General features: G+C 45.0%; 1 long non-coding RNA gene across 1 annotated transcript; it reads right to left on the bottom strand.

Annotated features, from left to right (window-relative positions):
* Window positions 1-652: 652 nt before the first annotated feature.
* On the bottom strand, window positions 653-15,770 carry LOC119953641. Its single transcript, XR_005458066.1, has 3 exons — window positions 15,381-15,770; window positions 7,298-7,401; window positions 653-2,153 (listed from the first exon to the last, which is right to left on the bottom strand). It is a non-coding gene; the product is annotated as an uncharacterized LOC119953641 (long non-coding RNA).
* Between the last annotated feature and the right edge of the window lie 885 nt (window positions 15,771-16,655).

Genomic DNA, 16,655 nt, shown 5'->3' with positions numbered 1-16,655 from the left:
CAAGTTGTTTTAGTTATTTAACTGTTATTTTGGCATGTTTTCACTGGTATTACCTGCTAAGATGTAGTTCCGCGAAGTCACCTGCTTAAGTAATCATTTATGATGTGTAATCCAAGACAACAATCAGGAAGAATGTCATTTTAATGAGAGCCAGGCTGTTTCTTAGCTGCCACCCACACATTTAAATCAAGGATCAAATGATAAGTATCATGAGAATGTCGCTTTAAGAAACGTTTGGCTGCTCATATTACTGCAGTGATGTCAGAGTGTGGGTGGAGCTGGGCTGTCTGTCAGCTTTTTACTTTCGTTGTAGGCTGTTTGCTGCAGGGTGTGTTTTAGTTTCGTTTTCAGAGCTGGATAGCTGCAGTCACAGCCAGAAGGTGTATTCTCCCTGTAATCTAAAGACTGTAAATCGATCCTTTGGTGATTTAAAACTGATAACAGTAGTGACTTTAACCTGATGCGCTTCTGGTAAACGGTGTTTTAAGTCTTATGGATGTTAAAAGGAAAGCTTAAAGGATTACCTAGTGTTGTATTCTTTGGGGGTTGTATTTGAATTAATGGTTGCTAAGATGTTCACTGTATGTTTTAAAAAGGTTAACTTGAGTTCATAGAATAAACAATGTTTTGCTTCAAAAAATACTTTTCCATTTCTGCTGTACCACACCGGTAGAGTGGGCCGTGTGCTCCCCATGCCACAATCTATGAAAAGTTCTGGGTCAGGTGAACTCCATGATACACTTTGGGGTTCTCTAAACCCTGGCCCGTAACATAAGGAACTGTTGCTGATTATCACTTCACGACCCACAGTATCTGATGCCAGTTCGAGCACTTGACCATCGTCATTCATGGACAGGTAATCAAACCTAACCTCTGCCAGTTTATTTGACGAATTACCCATTAAACTCACAGTGAGATACCAACCCTCTCCTGAATTGAATGCCATTGAAATGGGGGCGGGCGGAGCCGTGAGGAGAAATAAAAGAGAATAACGGAAAAAAGTATTTTGCAAATGGTATCTGTATTCTGCTGTCCTGGTCAATGTAGTATAAAGTACAAAAATTGAAGTGAGCTTATATTTATATTGCACTTCATCTTACCTGTCAAAAACAGCTCTAGGCACTTAATATACAGCAAATTTCTCTGAACTGCAGTGACCGCAATTTTGAGAACAATGAGATAAACAATAAGAAAAATTACATTCGGTGGAGTATAATAGATGAAGGGAGGAGGTTGGAAGTTGACGAAGAAACATTGGCCAGATTCAGCCTCTGCTTTTCTTCAAACAGTCATGGGCTACACATCCACCAGAAACACCACCATTTTACAGAGAGCAAAAATAAAGATTAGGACATACACTTGGAGTTATGTTAGAAGCTGAAACATCATGAGCACTCATTAAAAGTAATTATGTCTAAAGCCAATGGATTATTTTTATCACGAGAGAGACATTCGACATTTCACAAATGTCAAATGTTTTTCTGGATCAAAGAGGTACTTGAGCAGTAATTAGGGACGTAGTGCACTGTTAATACCCAGTCACGCCTCAGCCAATAAGGTGTAACCTCTTCAAGACTTCTGGATTAAAAGTGAAAGTTGTCTGTCATCTCTGGGGATTTAACAATCCATCTTGTGGAGGAGCAAGTTTCATTGCACGTGTGCGGATGCCTGTGATTGCTGCCAGTTGCATAGTTGTAATTATACTGAATGCTGACAGTTTCACTGTCAAAATCTAGATAATGATTTTAAAAGCATGATTGATGGCCGGTTTTGAACTCCTGGTTTGCAGTCTTTCTGAAAATGCTGACTTCTCTTTCACTTAAATGACTGACTAACTGTGTATTTGTATATTGCATTTGAAAGTTTGAAATCATGCATAATCCTCTGTTTAGACCAGGAGGCTCCATGCAGTCTGGCAGCAGCTGGCCCCAGTTCTAATCCTGGTTATTATTATTCTGCATATAAACAAAAGCTACATTTCTTTCTCTTGATTTCGGCTACATCTTCTCTGAGGGTTCTTTCTCCATTCGTATCCCTCAGATTCAGGACCTGGGGCATCAGTGGGACTGAACGAGTATGCTGCAAAATTCTCTCAGGCTTCAGTGTTAATTCAGTTCAGGCCCAGGGGTAGTGACTTCTCCCATTCTGCTACCCTGCAAAGAAGCAAATAAAATCCTCAAATGGCTGGTGGATTGGAATATTAGAAATCTCTGTCATCTGATCAAATGTCCATAAGACTATAAGATATAGGAGCTGAACTAGGCCATTTGGCCCATCGAGTCTGCTGCACTATTTGATCATGGCTGATATGCTCCTCAACCTCATTCTCCCGCCTTCTACCCATAACCCCTGATTGCCTCATTAATCAAGAAATCCCCTTAACCAAGGACTCCAGATTTGTGCTTCAGGGGCTGTTACCTACAGGGCTACAGACCAAGAGCTGGAAGCTGGAATTAGACAGAATAGTTATTTCTTAGCACATAAAAATTAGGAGCAGAAGTAGGCAATTTAGCATTTTGAGCCCGCTCCACGGTTCAATATGATCATGGCTTCATCTCCATCGTAGAGAAAGAAACCAGGCCATCTTTAGAAGGCAGTGCAGCCACTTCTTGGTCAAACAATGTGATGACCAATGTTCCTCTTCAGGGTAGAATCATGGGATATCACAGCACATGAAGGCTTGATCTGTTTATCTTTTTCATTAATGGGGTTCATGTTGATCAGTTGAAGATGGCAGGACATATCGAGAGAGCAAGTAGCAAAGCATACGCGATTCATATACGGGGTTCATAATTAGAGGTGCTGTCAAAAGCAGGGAGGTTAGGAGGAACATATGAACGAGGGTAGGCCATTTGGCCCAATGCGCCTGCTCGAGCCTTCAATTGGATCATGGATGATCATCTACCTTAATGCCACTTTCCTGCGTATCCTTTCCCCATATCCCTTGATGTCTTTGGTATTGAGAAATTGTTGATTTCTATCTTGACCGTGCTCAGTGATGGAGCTTCCACAGCCCCATGGGGCAGAGAATTCCAAAGATTCACCACCCTCTGAGGATTAAATTCCTCTTCATCTCAGTCCTAAATGGCCTGAACTGTGTTCTGAGACAGTGTCCCCTGGTTCTTGACTCACCAGCCAGAGGAAACATCTTTCCTGCATCTACCTTGTCATGCCCTGTAAAGAATTTTGTAAACTTTAATGACACCACTCATTCCTCAACAGTCTTGAGAACAGAGGCCCAGTTTCCTCAATTGCTCCTCACAAGACAATCCCGGGGATTAGTCAGATGAACTTCCGTTGCACTCACTCTTTGGCAAGTAATCTTTCCTTAGATAAGAAACCAAGATAAAGCTCTGGTGAGGCCACCATGAGTATTGCATCCAGTTCTGATCATCACATTTTCGAAGGTTCTGAGATGGGCGCAGAGGAGATTTACCAGATTGGGTTTCCTCAGAAGTGAAGGGAGTTTAGCTACAAGGTTAGGTTGGAGAAGCTGAGGTTGTTGTCCGTGGAGGAAAGGAGTTTGAAGGGAGATTTGAAAGAAGGTGCACAAGATTATGGCAGGATTAGATAAAGTAGACAAAGAGAATCTGTTCCCATTGGCTGATAGTTTACGAACCTGAGGATAGGGACTTAAAGATTTGGACAAGTGAATTAAGGGGCATTTTGGGCAGCACGGTAGCACAAGTGGATAGCACTATGGCTTCACAATGCCAGGGTCCCAGGTTCAATTCCCTGCTGGGTCACTGGCTGTGGAGAGTCTGCACATTCTCCCCGTGTATGCGTGGGTTTCCTCTGGGTGCTCCGGTTTCCTCCCACAGTTCAAAGACGTGCAAGTTAGATGGATTGGCCATGATAAATTGCTCTTAGTGACCAAAAAGGTCAGGAGGGGTTATTGGGTTACGGGGATAGGGTGGAAGTGAGGGCTTAAGTGGGTCGGTGCAGACTTGATGGGCTGAGTGGCTTCATTCAGCACTGTATGTTCCATGTGAGGGAAAACCTTTTTCGACAGGGAGTGGGAAGGATCTCAAACTCGCTGCCTCCGTTGATGGTGGAAGCCGTGATGAGCAATGATTCCAGAAGGAAATTGAGGAAAACAAACTTACAGGACAACAGGGAGGAAATGGGAAAATGGATTGTTCTGCAGAGAGCTGGCATGGACTCGATATGCTAAACAGCCTCCTTCTGCACCGCAACAATTTTATAAGTCTATGCTATAAAGCTATTCTTGACAGCTGATAGTGAAATCCATTGGAAGTGATGCCTCCTATAGTCTACAAAGAACAAAGAACATTACAGCACAGGAACAAGCCCTTTGGCCCACCAAGTCTGCGCCGATCCAGATTCCTTGTTGGTCAAGGCCATTCCCTCCTGATAGGTGAAGGATTTTTGGATATGCAGCAATAAGTATTTTGCTATCGGCTAAAAAGTGGAACAAATTGTACAAGAATAACAATAATAAATCTTCTAACACGAAGCATTTTAATGGGACAGTTGTCAAATGGTGCAAACACACATTAATAGATATATATTTAATCTTCAAGCTCTACTGTTATTTTAATTTTGAAACTTAGGTGTAAAAGAGACTAAGTAGTGATCGATCTTAGGTTTAAATGCTTGGAGATTAATGGAGGAGGGAATGACTGTGGGTGGTAAATAATTCAGTAGCCTACAGTTCATGGTTAGAAATCAGCTAGAATAGAAATCTGTATGATGAAATTCTTTTTTATTTGTTTCTTCAAAATTTAGAATGCCCAATTCATTTTTTTTTTCCAATTAAGGGGCAATTTAGCGTGGCCAATCCACCTAGCCTGCGCACCTTTTGGGTTGTGGGGGCGAAACCCCACAAACACGGGGAGAATGTGCAAACTCCATCCGGACAGTGACCCAGAGCCGGGATCGAACCTGGGACCTCGGCGCCGTGAGGCAACAGGGCTAACCCACTGCGCCACCGTGCTGCCCCTATATGATGAAATCCTGATTGCAATATATGAGGAATTTAGGTAGATTTCCATTCTCTTCCCGTGCTATGAAGCAGATCAAGCAGATACTTACATCTGTTTCCACATATAATTTTCCTGGAACAAGTCACTCGTCTGTCACCACAGACTATAGAGTGTGAGGGGCACCCATCAAGTGTGGATGACCAGGAGACTCTCTCACTCTTACTGCCTGCCACAGGCATATTGAAATGATTTACTGGTTGTTTGGCCACATTATGAACCCATCTTCCGTGGCCATCAAGTCCTGAAGTGGGACTCAAACCCAGAGCTCTGGCTCAGAGCCAAAGCACTACCTTCTGCGCCACCACAAGACCACCTCTTGGGAAGATCAGAGAGTCTGTAACCATAATTATATTAGATATGAATGAAAGAGGAACACAGTAAAGTCAGTAACATATCCTTTAATAGTGAACGGCCTGCCCACAGGTTCAAAGACCAACCGTCCAAACGCAGCTTTATATCTATCAACTGAAATATATCATTAGAGTTTAAGATAAAACTATCACAGTCTGCCATACTCCTTCATTGGTATTTCAATATGCTGGAGGGTACATTTGCATATTCTTCTATGCTTTAGGATAACATTGTGCCAGTCTGAAATTCAGTCAATGAAATTGCTAAAACCTTATTGGGCCTTACGGCAAGGGATGGAAGCCTTGAGCTGTAAGTATCAGGACACAAGCAAGCAATGTAGAATGTGCCTGTTAAAACGTGTCAATATTCGGGCATCCTCAGGACATGGCACAGTGTGACCGAAATTCAAGTTGCACGACAACCCTCGAGAACTTAAAGATCATGGTAGTGATATTTATAAAAGCCATCAATTTATGATAAAACGCATCAGTTTTGCAACAAAAGATCAGGAGCTGCAATATCAATTTAAAGCTCATGATACATTGAGTTACCAGGGCAGCACGGTGGCCTAGTGGTTAGCACAACCGCCTCACGGCGCTGAGGTCCCAGGTTCGATCCCGGCTCTGGGTCACTGTCCGTGTGGAGTTTGCACGTTCTCCCCGTGTCTGCGTGGGTTTCGCCCCCACAACCCAAAAATGTGCAGAGTAGGTGGATTGGCCACGCTAAATTGCCCCTTAATTGGAAAAAATAATTGGGTAATCTAAATTTATAAAAAAAAAAAAAAATAAAAAAAAATGATACATTGAGTTACCCAGCTGCAGACAAACTAACAATGTGATATTGAGCATGTGGCACAATTTAAATGAGATATTATCTGTGTCAAAGTAGCCTGGTTGCTTGGCTGTAGGATGGTTAATGTCAGTATGCCAGCAAGTTGCTATTAGGTAGATCCCAGATCTTTGCTACACGGTCAGGCAGGATAGGTAGCAGCACAGTCTGTCCAACATTCAAAGTGGAACAGGCGGACGACAATAGGATGAGTCCTTTATTATGTAATTTGCGATATAATAATAATAATCTTTATTGTCACAAGTAGGCTTACATTTCACACTGCATTGGTGCAGTTTTGGTAAGCAAGTACATGTAAAGATGTCACTTTTATTAACTTGCTGTGAGTTTTCAGGGTAGAACCGTCTGTTTCTGAATTAATAACTATGAGATAAATGAATCAAGGTTACACTTTCAGCTCGCGAGAAGCAAAGCCCTGAAACTGCTATGCCCTCACTGTACACATAAAGATTATCAGTCTTGCTGGAGCGTCAAGAGCTGTCATCCACCCACATGGATAATAACTACTGGGGGAATTTGCATCACTGCGCGCACTGACCTACATTCAATCCTGGCTTTCTGGGCCAGCAATGCCTTGATTTTAAAATTCTTATCCTTATGTTCGAAACCCAGAGGATGATGAATTCACGACCCAAGAGGGCCGTGAAAGCTCAATCATTGCACATGTTTAAGGCAGAACTGGCTAGATTTGTGGATAATAATGATGTGGAGAAAGTGCTGGGAAAGTGGCATTGTGGTCGATGCTCAGCCATGATCGAAATGAATGGTGGAGCAGGCTCGATGGGTCAAATGACCTCCTCCTGTCCATATGCTCCCTCTGTGGGCTTTGCCATCTCTGTAACCTCCTCCAACCCTATAGTTTCATGAGATTTCTGTGCTTTGTTAGTTCTGGCCTCTTGCTAATTCTCCACCACTGGGGCTGTGCCTTCAGTTGCCAAAGTCACAGGCTCTAGAAATGCCTCCCTCGGCCTATCTGTCTCTCTACCTCACTCTCCTCCTTCAAAGACCTTCCTTTAAATCTGCCTCATTGACCAGCCTATCCTAATGTCTTGATGGTTCAATGGTTCAAGATTTTATGGTTCATGTTTTACCTGATAATGCCACTGCGAAGCACCTTGAAACCTTTCACAGTATTAAAGGGGCTACAAAATGCCAAATTGTTGTTGTACTGCTCGAGCACTGTCTTCTACTTCCGCTAATGCTCATGGAAGGGAAATTGCAAAGAAGAACATGGAGAAAACAAACAATTAATCTTGAACAAGTTTTTACAGCATCATTGTGAAACAGACATTAAACTCTGATGAAGTGGCAATGCTTATGGGCAGACTAGGGAAAAGAGCCAGTGACTGATGATGGTGTGGGCTGCAGTACAGTTGAAGGGTAATAACGAGCACAATGCCAAACTCATAGAACATACAGTGCAGAAGGAGGCCATTCGGCCCATCGAGTCTGCACCGACCCACTTAAGCTCTCACTTCCACCCTATTTCCCTAACCCAATAACCCTTCCTAACCTTTTTGGACACTAAGGACAATTTAGCATGGCCAATCCACCTAGCCTGCACATCTTTGGACTGTGGGAGGAAACCGGAGCACCCGGAGGAAACCCACGCAGACTTGGGGAGAACGTGCAGATTCCGCACAGACAGTGACCCAGCAGGGAATCAAACCTGGGACCCTGGCGCTGTGAAGCCACAGTGCTAACCACTATGCTACCGTGCTGCCCAAACTCAGGATGTGTTACCGGATAGAACATGTCATAGCGGTTTTACAACATGTACAGTTCTGTCAGTGAAGGTATATATTATACATATATATAAAACAATGCTTTTCATGGTCTTGGGATGGTGCCATTGAAGCCGATGAGGTTATTTACTGTGATGCAGTCACGTGTAGAGCACAGTAAAGAAGATCGATATTCTGGTCTTGTAATGTTAGTTGAGGGATAAGTGTTAACCAGGACAATGGAAAAACAAATATTCGGTCATTATCTAGTGTCAACCCTCACGTACGAAGAATATCCCTTAGGGGTAGCATCCTTTTGGAGGGCTGACAGCATGCATAGGCTGTACCCCAGAATGTGTCAGTGCATTTGGGGGCGAGGGAGTAGAAGGTAAATGTGAATTTTTTAAAATATATTTCTTGAAAAATCCTGTTGTGTATTCATGTTTGTTCCTAATTGGAACAAGTCACTTTAAGAATCTGATCACATGATGTATTGATGACATCATTGGCCGTTTGCTCAGGCTAACAGCCTGTAGGATAAACAACTTTCCAATAAAACTCTTGGCTGTTTGTACCTTTGTGATCTGCAAGACTATCCTATAAAAATACCAGAAAGAAAAGCACGTGCCAGCATGTAATTAAAAAGGCAAATGGAATATTATCATTTATTGCAAAAGGTCTGGAGTATAAAAGTAGAGAAGTGTTATTGCAATTATATAGGGTGTTGGTGAGACCATATCTGGAGTATTGTGTCCAGTTTGTGTCTCCTTATTTGAAGAAGGATGTGGTGGCATTGGAGGCGATTCAGAGGAGGTTCATCAGATAGATTCCGGGGATGAACGGGTTGGCATATGAGGAGAGATTAAACAGTTTGGGCTTGCTGGAGTTTAGAAAGATGAGGGGGAACTGATCTAGGTGTATAAAATACTAAATGGGATTGATAAAGTAAGCACAGACCGAATATTCCTTCCCCCTTGTGAGGAAATCTAGAATGAGAAGTCACGAATATAGGTTGAGAGGCAGTAGATTTAGGAATGAGATGAGGAGGAACTACCTCCAGCAGAGGGTGGTGAATATGTGGAATTCGCAGCTCCATAGAGCAGTGGGATCTGACTCATTAAATGTTTTCAAGAAAGAAATAGATATATTTTTGATTTTAAAAAACAGGTTGAAGGGCAACAGTTGGGAGGTGGATTTGAGACCACGAACAGATCAGCCGTGATCTGATTGAATGGCGGAGCAGGATCGAAGGGTTGAATTGCCGACTTCCGTTTGCCCCAGGGAAGTATTCGAGGAGTCCGGTGGTGGTGGCCATGCTGAAAATATGGAGGCAATTTCGGCAGCACTTTAGGTTGGGGGCGGGGTTGATCCAAGGGAACCATGGGTTTGAGCCAGCGAGGTGGATGCTAGGTTTCGGGATTGGGAGGAGCGAGAGGTGATGGAAATTAAGGATTTAGGTATATACAGGTGTGGGATTTTGCGAAAAAGGTTTCCCCGACTTTTCCGATGGCACCGCCCTCCTCCTTGCTGGAAGGGGTGCTGTTGATGATGGGGTGGGGGGGGGGGCTGTCCATCTCGGCGATTTATGGGAGGATTTTGGAGGCGGAGCTGGCGGGGGTTAAGGCTAAGTGGGAGGAGGAGCTGGGGTTGCCGCTGGAGAAGGGGCTGTTGTGCGAGATGATGGAGAGGGTGAATGCCTCAACTTCATGTGCGAGGCTGGGGCTGATACAATGTGGTACATAGAGCACCCCGACTAAGTTGAAGTTGAGCCGGTTATTTGAGGGAGTGGAGGATAATTGTGAGCAGTACGGGAGGTGCCCGGCTAATCATGTACATCTGTTCTGGTCCTGCCCGAAATTGGAGAGATTTTGGAGATCGTACCTCAGCACCATGTCGCCGATCCTGCGCGTGGATTTGGAGCCCAGCCCTTGGGGGCCATATTTGGGGCGTTGGACTTGCCAGAGTTGCAGATGGGAATGGGGGCAGATGTTTTAGCCTTCACCTTGTCGATTGCTTGCAGACGGGCCCTGGAGGGGTAGACGTCAGTTTCTTCACCCTGTGCCTCGGTGTGGCTGGGGGATCTATTGCAGTTTTAGTATTTGGAAAACGTGAAATTTGCCTTGGCCAGGGCAGGGGGCGAGTGAGAAGTTCCACAAGAGATGGGGTTTGTTTAGACTACATTTCAAGGAGCTGGTTACCATCAACTGCTAAGGAGGAGGGAAGGGCAAAGTGGGCTGTTTGGTGGGGTGGGGTGTTGGGGGTTTCTGTTGGTTTTGCTTTGTAATGTGTGTTTCAAATTTTAAAATATCAAAAACCTGAATAAAAATATTTTTTAAAAACAGGGGTCCTCAAACGTGCTAATGTAAGTGATTGGGCCACACCAGTAGTACCCGTAATGAAGAAGTGCGGTTCGGTATGTATTTGTGCCGATTTTAAAGTCACTGTTGATCCTGTGTGCAGAGCGGTACCCTCTGACTTTGATAGATGATTCATTTGCTGGGTTTTCATTGTTCCTTTCAGCTTTGAGACCAGGAATCCTTGTGTGGATCCTTCTCATGAAGCCGACGCTGGAATTTAGTCTGCTGGTAGGTTCATTAGTTTCCCCAGGCATGTCTGGATACTGGCAGTGGTGGGGGTGCGCGACATGAACGCTGATCCATTGCTCCCCATGGGACTTCAATGCAAATTCCACCTGGACAAATGAATGGGGATCATTAGACACGACAAACAAGGACCAGATTTCAAACCCAATCCAACAGCTGCCTGGTTTCAACCTTCCGAGGGAAGAGTGGTCCACCCTGAGCAGGTTCAGGTGCAGCCATGGCCCCTGCTTGGCCAACCTCCACAGATTGGATTGGATTGGATTGGATTTGTTTATTGTCACGTGTACCGAGGTACAGTGAAAAGTATTTTTCTGCAAGCAGCTCAATAGATCATTCAGTACATGGAAGAAAAGGGAATTAAACAATTCAAGAAAATACATGAGAATACATAATAGGGCAACACAAGATATGCAATGTAACTACATAAGCATTGGCATAGGTTGAAGCACACAGGGTGTAGTGTTAATGAGGTCAGTCAATAAGAGGGTCATTTAGGAGTCTGGTGACAGTGGGGAAGAAGCTGTTTTTGAGTCTGTTCCTGGGACATTAGTGCCAACCCTGGTGTGCCTGTGGGAGAGAGAAAACTAAACACCACATCATAGAAGAATGTCCGACTCAGCGGAGGCCATTCCACACTCAACACAGCAGGAGCGGAAGAAACGGCTTGAATCATCTGCTGAATCATAGAACATACAGTGCAGAAGGAGGCCATTCGGCCCATCGAGTCTGCACCGACCCACTTAGGCCCTCACTTCCACCCTATCCCCATAACCCAATAACTCCTCCTAACCTTTTTTGGTCACTAAGGTCAATTTATCATGGCCAATCCACCTAACCTGCACATCTTTGGACTGTGGGAGGAAACCGGAGCACCCGGAGGAAACCCACGTAGACACGGGGAGAACGTGCAGACTTCGCACAGACAGTGACCCAGCGGGGAATTGAACCTGGGACCCTGGCGCTGTGAAGCCACAGTGCTATCCACTTGTGCCACCGTGCTGCCCTAGGGACTCATGGACTTTGCATACACTAGATAAATAAATTTGCTATGTTGGCTGGAGGCCAGCATTTGGGTAGAGTTGACTTTCGTCAAGCTTAGCTCCAGATAAATATGGATCCAGATTCACAACAATACTTGACAATTGTGACACACAATAGCCCATTCAGATACAAAAGACTTCCTTTTGGCATCCCATCCGACCCTCTGTTGATCCAACGAGCCATAGATCAAATTGTAAGCGGACTAGAAGGAGTCAAGTGCTCCTTCGACAATATCTTAGTCACTGGAAGGAAGAGCATCTTCAAAATGTAGAGCCACACTCCAGAGACTAAAAGATTATGGACCAGTACGCAAAGGATAAATGCGAATTATTCAAATCTTCTATTGAATAACTGGGGCATGTCAAAGAAGCAAAGGGACTGCACAAATCGTCTACAAAAATGCCATAACTTAGGCAGCTGACCTCAAAACATAAATCAACTTCTATAATATTTGGGCTTATTAAACTATTATGGAAAGTTTGTCCCTAATCTAGCAACTATTCTCAAGCCTTTACCCAATTTATTGCGGCAAAACAAAAAATGGAAATGAGTGGATCAGTGCGAGAAGGCCTTGGTACAAGCAAAAGAGGCACTACTAAAGTCAGAAGTCCTGACACACTTTGATCCAAAGTTACCATTGCAATGGGCTTGCGACATATCAACTTATGGGATGGCAATAATGCACAATGGTGAAGAGAAGCCAATCGCGTCTTCATCAAGATCCTTGCACAAAGCAGAAATTGACTAGGCTGAGATACAGAAGGAAGCTCTTAGCATCATTTTTGGAATCAAACGTTTTTACCAATACTTATATGGGCAGAAATTTACTTTACTAACGGATCATCGACCACTTGTGCCACACACCGATAATCCATCTCAACAGCAAGCCGGATGCAGAGCTGGGCATTGCTGTTGTCAGCGCCTACATACACAATAAATTATCATCAATTAAATCCCCACGGGAATGCTGATTGATTCTCCAGATTACTTTAACCTAATGGGTCATCAACGAATATTTCAAGTGGTAATAGTTTCTATTTCTTGGGTGGCATGTGGCGCACGCAGTGGATAGCACTGGGACTGTGGCGCTGAGGACCTGGGTTCGAATCCCGGCCCTGGGCCACTGTCCATGTGGAGTTTGCACATTCTCCCCGTGTCTGCATGGGTTTCACCCCACAACCCAAAGATATGCAGGTTAGGTGGATTAGCCGTGCTAAATTGCCCCTCAATTGGAAAAAATATATATCTGTGTACTCTAAATTTATATATTAAAAAAAATAGTTTCTATTTTGAAGAAGTCAATAACCCTCTTGTAACTGCAGGGCAAGTTAAGAAGTTTAACAGAAGACTTCCGGTTGCGGCCATGCTTAGCTAGGTCGCACGTTCGGCAGCTCCCGCCAAGAACGGACTTTTGGGCCCTTTTGAGGAGCCCCAGCGGCACCTGTACGACGGTTCCCAGTGTGGGAAGGTGATAGTAAGGTTCCCCCAGCACTGTATGGAGTGGACCAGGAGTGGAGCGATCAAAAAAGTGGTTTTGGTGCAGCGAAGAGAGCGGGGGAGGAAAAGCAAGATGGCGGCAGGTGGAGATCAAGCAGCGTGGGCGCAGTGGTCGCGGGAGCAGCAGGAGTTCCTCAAAAACTCCTTTGCGGAGCTGAGAGCAGAAATGCTGGCGCCAATGAAGGCGTCGATAGAAAAGCTAGTGGAGACCCAGAAGGCCCAAGGGGCGGCGATTCGAGAGGTGCGGCAGAAGGCCTCAGAGAACGAGGACGAGATTTTGGGCCTGTCGGTGAAAGTAGAGGCGCACGAGGCGCTACACAAGAAGTGGCAGGAGAAGTTTGAGGACCTGGAAAACAGGTCGAGGAGGAAGAATGTTCGGATTCTGGGTCTCCCTGAAGGAGTGGAGGGGTCTGACACTGTGACATATATAGTTACAATGCTCAACATGCTGATGGGCGCGGGAGCTTTCCCGAGGCCCCTGGAGCTAGATGGGACTCATCGAGTCCTGGCAAGGAGGCCCAAAGCCAACGAGATACTAAGGGCTGTAGTGGTGAGGTACCACCGCTTTATGGACAGGGAGTGCGTCCTGAGATGGGCGAAGAAAGAACAGAGCAGCAGGTGGGAGAATACGGAGATCCGTATCTACCAGGACTGGAGTGCGGGGGTGACCAAGAAGAGAGCTGGTTTTAATCGGACCGGTACTGTAGGGGCAGCTCCCCGCTGATGAGGAGGAGCTCGGGGAGGAGCTGGATGAGGATCTGTGGGCTGATTCCCTGAGTAGGGTTAATTCCTCCTCCTCTTGCGCCAGGCTCAGCCTAATACAGTTCAAAGTTGTTCATAGGCCGCATATGACGGGGGCGATGATGAGTAGGTTTTTTAGGGTGGAGGACGGTGTGTGAGGTGCTCGGGGAGCCCAGCAAATCACGCCCATATGTTTTGGACGTGCCCGGCGCTGGAGGGGTTCTGGAGGGGCTTAGCGAGGACTTTGTCCAAAGTGGTGAACACCCGGGTCAAGCCGAGCTGGGGGATAGCATTATTTGGGGTATCGGACGAGCCAGGAGTGCAGGAGCCGAAAGAGGCCGGTGTTCTGGCCTTTGCGTCCCTTGTAGTCCGGCGGAGGATCCTACTAATGTGGAGGGATGCGAAGCCCCCAAGCGTGGAAGCTTGGATTAACGATATGGCAGGGTTCATCAAGCTGGAAAGGATAAAGTTTGCCTTGCGAGGGTCTGTGCAGGGGTTCTCCGGGCGGTGGCAACCGTTCCTAGACTTTCTCGTGGAACGTTAGGTGGATGTCAACAGCAGCAGCAACCCAGGGGGGGTAGAGGGGGGGAGGGAGGGGGGGAGGGGGGTGGCGGTTGGTTTTTCTTTTTTGTTTAGATTAGAGTGGGGTGTTTTCCTTACTGGCGTGTTTATTTGTTAAATGGAGGTTATTGTATTTTGTTGAAAATCTCATGTATCATTTTTGCTTGTTTTGTGCTTTATTCCTTTTTCTGTTTGGAGTGTTTTGTTGAAAATCGTTGAAAATTTGAATAAATATATTTTTTTTAAAAAGAAGTTTAACAGAAAGGGCAGCACGGTGGCACAGTGGTTAGCACTGCTGCCTCATGGCGCTGAGGTCCCAGGTCCGATCCCAGTTCTGGGTCCGGGTGGAGTTTGCACATTCTCCCCGTGTTTGCGTGGGTTTCGCCCCCATAACCCAAAGATGTGCAGGATAGGTGGATTGGCCAGACTAAATTGTCTCTTAATTGTAAAAAAAATCAATTGGGTACTCTAAATTTAAAAGAAAAATGAAATATAACAGAAATAATCCACTATGTCAGACTTTATGGACATGATACTTTGTGGCAAGATCAAGCGAGAAAACCCAGAGTTGAAGTCATATGTTACCCAAAGACTTTAACTATCCGTATAGGCTGTTTGTCTCAACTGGGGAATGAGGGTCATTATTCCGCCATTGCTAAAGGAACATATCCTAAACCAATTTCATGAAGGCCATTGTGGGGTAAGAAGGATGAAGGAGATAGCCTGAATCTATTTTAGGTGGACAGGGCTTGATGGCAAAATTGAAGAGAAGGCAGGCATGTGTTCGGCTTGTGCAAAGGTTCGACACTCGTGCAATTACACCCACGGGAATGGCCGAAAGGGCCATGGCAACGGATACATATAGATTATACTGGACCATTCGAAGGACTAATGATTTTCATTGTGGTAGATGGGCACTCAGAATGCCTGAAGTTGCCGTTATGAGGACTACATCCTTGAAGATAACAATAGAAAGACTAGGTGAGATCTTTGCAAGATTTGGTTACCTTGAACACCTTGTTGTCGACAATGGGCCACAGTTCATTTTGCAAGAATTCACAAATTATTTGAAGGATAATTAAATCCAACACATCCGACCCTCTTCTTGCTATCCTGCCGCAGATGGACTGGCTGAAAGGTTTACTCAGACAACAAAGCATTAATTGAAGATTACTCGTGAGCAGGGATCATTGTCTAAACAATTGAGCCAATTCCTGATGACATACAGAAATACAACACATTTGACATCCCAAAGTTCTCAGGCATTATTCATGGTAAGACGTCAAGTTACACACAGGGTTTGATTTGCTGAAGCCACCTAAGTCAAGAGAAATTGTTGGGAGGAATCAGCATAGTCAGGTTTTGCGATTTGAGAACAAGGCTAACACCATGTTTTACAGAAGTCAGGAAATATTGGCAAGGAACCATACCACCACTGAGAAGTGGATGCCTGCCATTGTGTTGGCACAGACAGGACCAGTCTCCTACACCATTCAAACTTAGGGTGATGTAATGTGGAGGAGACATGCTGATCAACATTTAGCAACTAGAACTAGTTTGCCAAAGACAGTCAACCGAGAGTCCGCAAAAACTGTGCCAGTGAAGACCTAGACATTGCCAAGAACCTGACAATACCAGAAAGAACCGTGGAAGACAGTACCCCAGTCGAAGACACTTCAACACTGAGTTAAACTCCAAACACTACATCGACTCCAGTTGAGGCAACTATCGACGATGTACAAACTAAACCAAAAACATCAGAGGTGGCAGTCAACATAATGTCGCCTCGGCAGCACGGCGACACAGTGGTTAGCACTGTTGCCTCATCGTGCCGAGGACCCGGGTTCAATCCCGGACCCGGGTCATTGACCGTGCGAAGTTTGCAAATTCTCCCTGTGTCTGCGTGGGTCTCACCCCCACAACCCAGACATGTACAGTGTAGGTGAATTGGCCACGCTAAAACAGCTCCTTATTTTGGAAAAAAGAAATTGGGTACCCTAAAAAAATTTAAATAAAAAAACATAATGTCGTCTGAGGTTCGGCGATAACCACGCAGAAATCAACATCCTCTGGAATGTCTAACCTATCCACTGTCGTGTTTATTATTTGTTCATATTGTAAATTTTGATTCTTAACATCATATTGTGTTTCACTGCAGGAACCTCTAATGTAAAGGGGGAGGAAAGTTGTGCATTCATGTTTCTTCCTAATTGTAACAAGGTCACCTTCAGAGTCCCATCACGTGACGTATTGATGACATAATTGGCCGTTTGCGCTGGCAA

Source organism: Scyliorhinus canicula, chromosome 18 (genome assembly GCF_902713615.1).
Source record: "Scyliorhinus canicula chromosome 18, sScyCan1.1, whole genome shotgun sequence".
Classification (NCBI taxonomy): Eukaryota; Metazoa; Chordata; class Chondrichthyes; order Carcharhiniformes; family Scyliorhinidae; genus Scyliorhinus; species Scyliorhinus canicula.
This window is presented reverse-complemented; position numbering and strand designations above follow the sequence as displayed.